The sequence below is a fragment of the Hipposideros armiger genome, unplaced genomic scaffold (assembly GCF_001890085.2).
Source record: "Hipposideros armiger isolate ML-2016 unplaced genomic scaffold, ASM189008v1 scaffold_617, whole genome shotgun sequence".
Lineage (NCBI taxonomy): Eukaryota > Metazoa > Chordata > Mammalia > Chiroptera > Hipposideridae > Hipposideros > Hipposideros armiger.
The window spans coordinates 207,417-216,194 of record NW_017731967.1 but is presented as its reverse complement, the minus strand read 5'-3'; the positions used below and the strand labels follow the sequence as shown (position 1 = coordinate 216,194).

The window sequence follows — 8,778 nt, the reverse complement described above, 5'->3', positions numbered from 1 at the left end:
AATAATCAAGTTCTAGAAAAGGAGACAGAAGCTCAGAGTGGCCCAAATCACGGGGCCACGTGGCAGCAAACTCCAGGTCGGGACTGGGATTATTGAATTTGCAGGCTGGAAACGTCCTGTCTCTATGCCATGCTGCCTGCTACTCAGGGCACTGGGATAAACACATCTTTCCACATCAGACTTCAGAATCCTTAAGCAGAGCTGTAAAAAACAGTCATTTGCACAATGTCATTTTCCTTTTATTTCTTCCCATTCACAAAGCATTTCTTGAAAATGGTGTATTTTAAGCTTGTTTTTTACTGTCCCTAAGAGACTGATGGCTCAGATTCCCCAGCGAACACATCAGCAACATACCCCCTTTCTGAGCTCGGTGACTGGGCTGCCCCGGAAAGCTCGGGGACCCCACTGTGCTTGCCTTCCTGAGGACACTGGGTGAAGCCAGCTCCCTCTCATAAAGCCATCTTGTCCCTCAGCTGGCAGAGCCCCACCTGGCACACAGACTCCGTTTCTTTTCCACATGAGCCACCAGAGCCCCATGGCTGAGGTCACAGCGTTTTAATTGTCACTTGGGAGGCTGGCTGGCTGAGATCCGTCGCCCTATTCTCAGGCAGGTTCTGTGACAACAGTGAGTCCCATATGACCATCTGAGGGCAGTGCTTTCACGCAGCTGACATCACAGCATGCCCACCTGGCCAGACTGCGACCAGGGTGACCAGCCATGGAGACTACACCCCCAAGGAAATCCTTTAGAAAGCACAGCAGAGGGAGCGGAGGTCTCCACCCAGAGTGACATAAGCCAGTGGACACATCTGTCTCAGAAACCCAACGCTTCCCCATGGTTGTGGCACTAAGCGATGACAGTGGGTGACAAGGGGGTCACCCTTCGCGGAAGGTAAGAAGGAAGCTCCCCTACATGACAATGGCATGAAGTGTCACAGGACTGGGACACACACCCAGTCTCGCTCCAAGTGCAGTGAACTCATTCCATCTCATTAAATCCTGGTACCTTCGCTGCTCACTCCCAAGCCCCACAGGACGGCTTCCAAACTCTCGCAGAACTGGCCCTTTCTTCACATGAAGTTGCACAAACATAACTTCGAGGGGTAAAAATGGGGATGTAGAGTGTGGTGGTGGGGGCGGCTGCCTTTTCCGCCCCCCACTCCTCCCAAGGGGTATTGGGGAGCCCCTTGCATGCAACCTTCAGGCACACTCTCATGGGGCTCCTGGTTTTAGGGTTTATGGGAAACACTCAGGCCCCACCTGATGCCCTGAGTGACACTGTCCCTCTAATGATCGGGGGTGGGGGGGGTCCCTGCTTCTGCCTGGCCCGCCTCCTTCCACACCCCCGGACAGGACCTCAGGATGTCATGCTCCTAGGGTCATTTGTGCTCCATCTTCCAAGGTCCTCCCCTCCATTTCACATCAGTTCTCGTTGGTGTGGTGAGCGGGAGTGGGAGGGGGGGCTCTGTCAGCATCCCGGGGTGGGGCTGCGGTGGGGGAGGCGCTGTCACGGCAGGGGCTCTGAGAACACTGTCTCGAGGCTGGGTGTCACCTGCTGACACACTCATCGCAAGGGACAGATGTATGTTGTGTCAACCCGACCTGCCCAGGAAACGGTCAGCCCCACATGTGCAGAGACCGCTTAGGTCCAAGCACTGACAAGCTATTTCCAATGAGCTCTAGAACTGCTCACCAAATGCACACAGTGATTGCTAAAGGTATAACGGGGTGAGAAATGTTCACCACCCCGTGTTGTGTTGGAGGCCTGGGGAGAAGGCAGGCATCACAAACAGGCTGTGTGTGGGGGCTCCCTGACCGGTGGGCACCCTGCCCCGAGAACTACCATGAACTGCCCCGGAGCCACCCTTGACCTCTCCTCCCCTGAACAAGGCAGAGGGAGGAAGCTTCCCGAGACCACCTGTTAGCACACCCCCACAGCCCGCAAGAGGAACGGGGGCCATGATCAGCCTGAAGGCAGGAGGACAGCTGCACAGAGACCCCCGCCAGCCCTGAGGCTGCCCTGAGCAGGAGGGTTACGCCTGGGTTTTCACGAACTGGAAAGACCAGGCTGCCTTGTGAGCCAGAGAGAGTGGACAACTTAGCAATGACCCTGCACTGACAGCCCAGCAGGCAGGACAGGTCTGGACTCCTCCAGCCTCTCCCCTGGGGCCCAGTGGCCCCCTGGATGCCCCAACGCCAGCCTGCCCTGCAGGGCCTGTGGGAGGGAGGGCTGACGCTGTCACTGGGCTGGCATCTGGTCACCGGTGCTCAGCACATATGCATGTTCCCCGCTCTCCCTTCTCTCCTGAAATGGCTGTGATAACTGTCCCCGTCCAAACAGCACATGGCTGGAGAATGTGGCAATGTGGTCTCCAGAGAGAGGCCTGTGACTGACCCAGTCTGCTAAAGAGAGGCACATGCAGGAAGTAACAGATTCACATTTGGCAAAACCCACGTCCCAATGACATCACACGCGGCTCCTTAACAGACGTGCACAAGGAGAATGACGCTAGCAGGGGCAGGAAGAGGAGGTGTGGTCTCAGCCTGAGGGGACCTTGCGAGCGGCCTTGGGGGCTTCCTCTAAGCGACAGCTTGGGGCCCCTCCAGAGCCCCCTCTTCCAAAACGCAAAAGACTAAACAACAAATATCAACATTTAATTAATGAACACAAACCAATTAAAATACCCCCTCAGGCACCAAGCTACGGAAGAGAGCACAGTAAGATGGACATTTCCAAGCCTCGCTGGCTTCCTAAAACTGCCATAAAATCATATCATTTAAAATACATTTTAAGAAGGTTTCTATATGGCAATTTGCTAACATACAGTTCAGAGATTTGGACATTTGCTACAAGTTCAGGAATTGCATTCCGACTAATCTACTTGTATGGTGACCATGGCTGCCAAGCCGGGAACAGCTTCATACAAAACTATGGTTGGCTTCCTGTCCCTAAGCCCCTTCCATGTTCATTTTGTGCAGAGAACTATCATCACTGTCCACTGCTCTGTGTTCAAGTAAGATTTTTTTTCTGGTGTTACCACAGTTTTCTGAGTCTCATTCAATCCCAGTAGCATGTGGCTTGTTTGCAATAATCATGCATCTCTGCACAGACTTTGCCCAGCCTCTCACAATGTGCCTCTTAGGAGGTCAAAAAAACAGGGTGCACTGAGGGGAGGTTTTCCTGGGAGTCAGTAAGTCTCTTAATTCTCTCAGCAACGCCTGTCAGAAGAAATCATCCAAGCTGACCTCTTAAATACACTGGCAAACGAATCAAAGTTCAGTTTAGTCTGTTTAATATATTGTATCAGGCATTCAAGGCTTCTGGGATGAAAAGAACCTATTCAAATGTTTACTGAAACCCCAGCTTTCCCTTCAGCCCTGCTGGGGGGCCTGGTGAGGAGCTGTGTCCCCACAGAGCACCCACAATGACCACTGCAGCCCGGGTTCAAAGGCTGTAACCCACCTGCCTCTCCATCGATACCTGCGCCTATGCCTCTTGTCCTGGGGTTGTGTAGACAGAGCAGTTCCTCTCATTACAAAGAGAGATAATTTATCAAAATGTATAATCAACAAAAGTGGCCACAGGGCCTTTTACAATCCAGTATAAATATCGAACCAGGAGGAGCGAGTTTCCCCTGGGAAGGTGTGGTGGCCATCCTTGCCCAGCCCCTGGGAAGCCAGCTGTGCACAGGTGGTCTGCCACCTGCGAGATCAAGACGACAGGGTCCACAGAGCAGGTGGACACCAGCACCTGGCATCACGGGAATGTGGGCTTACCTGCTTTTCTAGAGTGCTGGTGGCTCTGCCACATGTGCCACCCAATCCCATGTTTCCCCCTCTCACTTGTAAACATTAGTAAGACTCTGAGTCAATTTAATTAAATTCAAGTGTCCTTTATTTGTCAGCTCCTATGTGTCAGGCAACATAGGAGTCTTTTTATAGCATTGCCTCATTTAATCCCTATACAGGTTTAGTGAGGTCAGTTAACATCATCCCCATTTTGCAGGTGCAATTGTCTCAGAGACGCAAGGGCAAGTGCCCACAGCAGACACGGTTCAGGGCAGGTCCCCCCCCCCACTGAATCCTGGGACCTTCATTGCTATCACCCTAGACACATGGTCTGGCAGGAAACGAGTGTGCGTGCATGCACACACACACACACACACACACACACACACTCACGCATACATGCACACACACTCACACACGTGCAAACACACTCACACATGTGCACACACATGCACGTGTCTGTGAAAGGGTGTGTAGCTCTGTTAGATACTGTGATTCACTCCAAGTCATTAGGGCTTATGAATGTGCTCAATTTCTGTTTTTGAATCTAAGTTCCTGTTACTAAGCTCTGACATATGACTTTTCCTGACTGTCTCCAAATGGCACTCTGATTTGGCCCAAGACATACAGCAAAAAAGATGGAGAAATACTCCCAATTTCTTATCTGGGCTTAAAGTGACCGGGGGGGGGGGGGACGGCGGGGAGGGAAACACTGCAGATCCAGGATTGACAGGATTCCAGAGAGAGTTCAAAACGCCTGCAGGGACGTGGTGAGGTCGCGAGGGCCCCCCCATTCCCCCCTCACCTGGCCGCAGGACAGCTGGGTTGAGTGATGTCATCTGCCCGCCTGAGGTGGTTTGAAGGGGAGCAGAGCCCATGGGACCCAGTCTCCCAGGGATGAACGTGCTACATTTGATTAAATGCTTCCATTCTCATAGAAGTAAAGATCAGTCTAAAATCACAGAACAAAAAACAAGCAAACCAAAAAGCAAACAGAACGCACATGACAGAGTGACTGAAACTTCATAGGTTGTTGACCATCTCACGGTATGTCACTTCACCTTCCCAACAATTTAGAGGAAACCATCCAGTTCGGCGAGACTCTGCTATGAAGGGGCTGTTTTTATTTAATGATCCAGAGAAATCTCCCCTGACTATAGTTGTAACTTTTTAAATCCAAGGTTTTTTCTTAATTAACAAGAGGTGTCATTTTCATTTGTCTGTTGAAGCAGTTGACACCTCAAAGCATGTAGTGCTTTTACACAGAGAAGGGGTCCGCTATGGTCTGAATGCTTGTGTGCTTCCCATCCTAACCGCCAAAGGCGATGGAATTAGGGGGTGGAGCTTGTGGGCAGGGCTTAGGTCACGAGGGCGGAGCCTCACGATGGGATTCCTGTTATTAGAAAAGATGCCCAGAGACCGCCCTAGCCACTCCCACTATGCGAGGACACAGAAGTAGGCAGTGTGCATGCTGGGGAAGCCCTCACCTGACACCACATCTGCTGGTGCCCTGAGCTGGGCCTTCCAGCCTCCAGAACTGCGAGAAGGAAACGTCTGTTGTTTATAAGCTACCCGGGCTAAGGGTTCTATTATAGCAGCCCAAACCGACTAAGGTGGGGTCAGAAGAGAGAGAATCCAAACAACTATTTTGTTTCACAGCTGAGCCAGTAAATGCCTATACAGGATGGGGAAAAAATTTTATAACAAAAATAACTTAAATATCCTTTGCAAGATTTCTATGAGAACGTAATTCAAGAATTGCCAAACCATCAGCCAGGAGTCAGGATGAACTTTCAAAGCAAAGCAATCTTTCTTTTGAGCAAAACTGCCTCTCTGTGCCGTGAGCCCCAAGGTGAAGTGAAATGCCATCAAACACCGACAAGGACACCCTCACATTTTCCCAACACGCACCTTATTCAGATGAAAGCTTTCAATAGCCCGAGCTAGAAACCGCTTCTCGGAAAGCAGACGCTCTGGAAACAGAGGAGGCGCCTGACCCAGCGGTCTAGCGTGACTTTGGCTGTGCATCCTTCGGGCCCCACCTCCTTTTTGTTGAGTCCTGCTCAGAACCAGCTTTGCTCTCCGTCCACGGTTACCTAGGACCTCGCTTACTATTTCTGCTCTCAGAGCATCGCCTGCCTTTTGAGACACATGCGAGCACTACATTGGCTCTAATTCCTGTTCTTGTCGGCTGGGATGGCCTGGCCCAGGGCCTCGCCAGGCTCTGCACACAGCGCCACCCACTCCGTGGGGAGAGCGCATGAAAGAATGGGCAAAGACGCACACCCCTCCCTGCACCTCACAACTGCAGGGCAGGCACTGACCTCCCCTCCCAGACCCCACGGGCTGGCTGAAGCCAGGCCTGCTCCCTTTTACAATGTTTTGTCATGCCTGGTATCCGGCCTTTCCTTTCAAACACTTTGCACAATTGACCAAAGTGGAGATGGAATGCAAAGCCAAGCCAATGGCACTCCAAGGGACTGAGACGTGCATGGGGGACGGCAAGACAGACGCAGCAGGAAAGGACACAGGCAGAAGAGAGGAGAGGGCAGAAGACAGGGGAGCCACGGAGGGCATGCTGAGCACCAGTGTCCCCCACGTCCATTCCACAGGTCAGAGGCCCATCTGACTTCACGCTGCCCCAAGCTCCATTTTCTGTTCTCGTCTCAGGTGAAACTCTTCCTGAGAAACACTGGGGAGCATTCCTTCAACACAACCGAGTACCTTTTTTGCCACTGGCCAGTCTGACCAGTCTGAGGTTCGGCTCTTAGGAAGTAAAGCATATCCTGGGCGGGAGACTACAATTTGCTGCGCCCCCAGGACCCATTCCCCTCCTGCCTCACTCACTGTCAGAACCTGGTTTTGGTGCTGGTGGTGGGTTAACGTTCTGAGCCTCAGGCCATGGGTCCTGTTTTGTGTAAGTCGATGGTGACAACACTGTCTCCTGTTTTCCCTGCCTCCCTTTAACGAGTGGTAGCCATGTGACCCAGTTCTGGACAATGAAACTAAGCAGAAACCGGCCTGACAGATTTCCAGGATATCTTTGCAATTTTGATTAAAGGAAATCAGCAACAGCTGGCACTGACCCCTCTTCCCCCTGTGAACCAGGACATAATGGCTAGTGCTTCGGCAGTCATCTTGTAGCCAGGCAGTCAGGGGAATTACAGACATGTCCGCCGGATGGGTGAGGCCGCTAAACCAAAGCTAGTAATCTTGGGACTTCTCCTTATGTATGAAAAGCAAGCCATTCTCACACCTGCACAGATTCCTCACTGACACACACACACTGAGTCATTTTATTTACACACCCCAATAATTCAGTGGTAACATCTAGAATCATTCCTTTCCTGTATGTAACCATTGTTTAATCTACTAAAGACTTCCACGGAGACTTTCTACCTGGACCCACTGATATCTTGTATTTCTCAGAGAAGAACACACACTCGGAAAGGGAAAGTGATAAATGCAAGGGGCTCCCAGCCAGGCCTTTCCAGGGTGTTCCATGGAATCATCATCAGGCAGCCAGGTGGAGAAGGGCAGTGCAGCTCACCAGGCGGCAGGAGAAGGGAGGGCATTCTAGGAGGCAGGGACAGTGTCCTGCCAAACATGGCGTGCTGGCCTGACCTTGAGCTCACCTTGGGAGGGCCCTTGGGAAGTAATTAAGGTTAAATGAGGTCTTAAGGGTGGGGCCCTAATTTGGTGAGATTAGTGTCCTTATAAAAAGAGGGAGACACACAGAGACGCTCTGTCTCTCTCCCCATGCCTGCACAGAGGCGAGGCCATGTGGACACATGGCAAGAAGGCGGCCGTCTGCAAGCCAAGGAGGGAGGCCTCACCAGAAACCAACTTGCTGGCACCTTGATCTTGGACTTCCAGCCTCCAAAAGTGAGAAAATAAATGTCTGTTGCTGAAGTCCCAGTGTGTGGATTTCCTTTACGGTGCCCGAGCAGACTATGACAGCCTCTCCCTCAGTTGGGAGTGTCAGCAGCCACTGAGTTCTGCTAACATGAGCCATGTGTGACATGGTCCTGGACACAGCTCTGGAGCCGGCGCTCCGGGGAAGAACTCTGTCCCTTGTGGAACTGCTCATGGACGCCAGTCTCTCTCAGCTCTGTGGTGTCAGCCAGCTCAGACATCTGTGCCCAGGGCGGGCTCTGAACCCAGCAGAGGAGGTGGGGTGTCCTCTGATGAGAAAGCCCCCATTTAGTCAGGCTCATCACTGCTGCCCGTGGATGGAGCGGGCAGGGCCCCCGTGGTGGGGAGGGGAGCAGGCTGGAAACACATTACACTCCGATCGGGCCCTACAGAGGGGACACAGTCTAACCTCCTGTCTCCATCCCTACCATCAAGTAATTTCAATTACATTTGGTGGAAAAGATCACAGTGTTTCAGGTCAGGGAGTGACAGTGACGGCTGCAGCTGGGCAGCAGGACGGGAAGGGGCAGACAGAGTGAGGGGTGTTTGGAGAAAGAAACTATCGGGACCTTTCGACTGATTGACGTGTATGTGGGGTGATGTGTACATGTGTGTACAGTATGTTATGTGGTGTGGGGGGGATGTGTGTGTGGTATGCATGTGTGTGGTATATATTATGCATGTGCATGTGTCTGTATGTGTGTGGTACTGTGTGTGTCTGTATGTGTGGTACTGTGTGTGTGTGTCTGTGTCTGTGTGTCTGTGTGGTACTATGTGTGTCTGTGTCTGTGTGTGTGTCTGTGTGTCTATGTGTGTGTCTGTGTGTGTGTGTGTCTGTATGTGTGGTACTGTGTGTGTGTGTGTGTGTCTGTGTCTGTGTCTGTGTGTCTGTGTGTCTGTGTGATACTGTGTGTGCCTATGTCTGTGTGTGTCTGTGTGTCTGTGTGTCTATGTGTCTGTGTGTGTGGTACTGTGTGTGTCTGTGTGTGTGTGTATCTGTGTGTGTACCTGTGTGTGTGTGCCTGTGTGTGTGTGTACCTGTGTGTGTGTGCCTGTGCCTGTGTGTGTGTGTGT

General features: G+C 51.9%; 1 protein-coding gene across 1 annotated transcript in view; it reads right to left on the bottom strand.

Moving 5' to 3' along the window:
- Positions 1 to 8,778, bottom strand: part of OTUD7A (OTU deubiquitinase 7A) — a 243,808-nt gene that overhangs the window by 189,974 nt on the left and 45,056 nt on the right. The window lies entirely within an intron of this gene.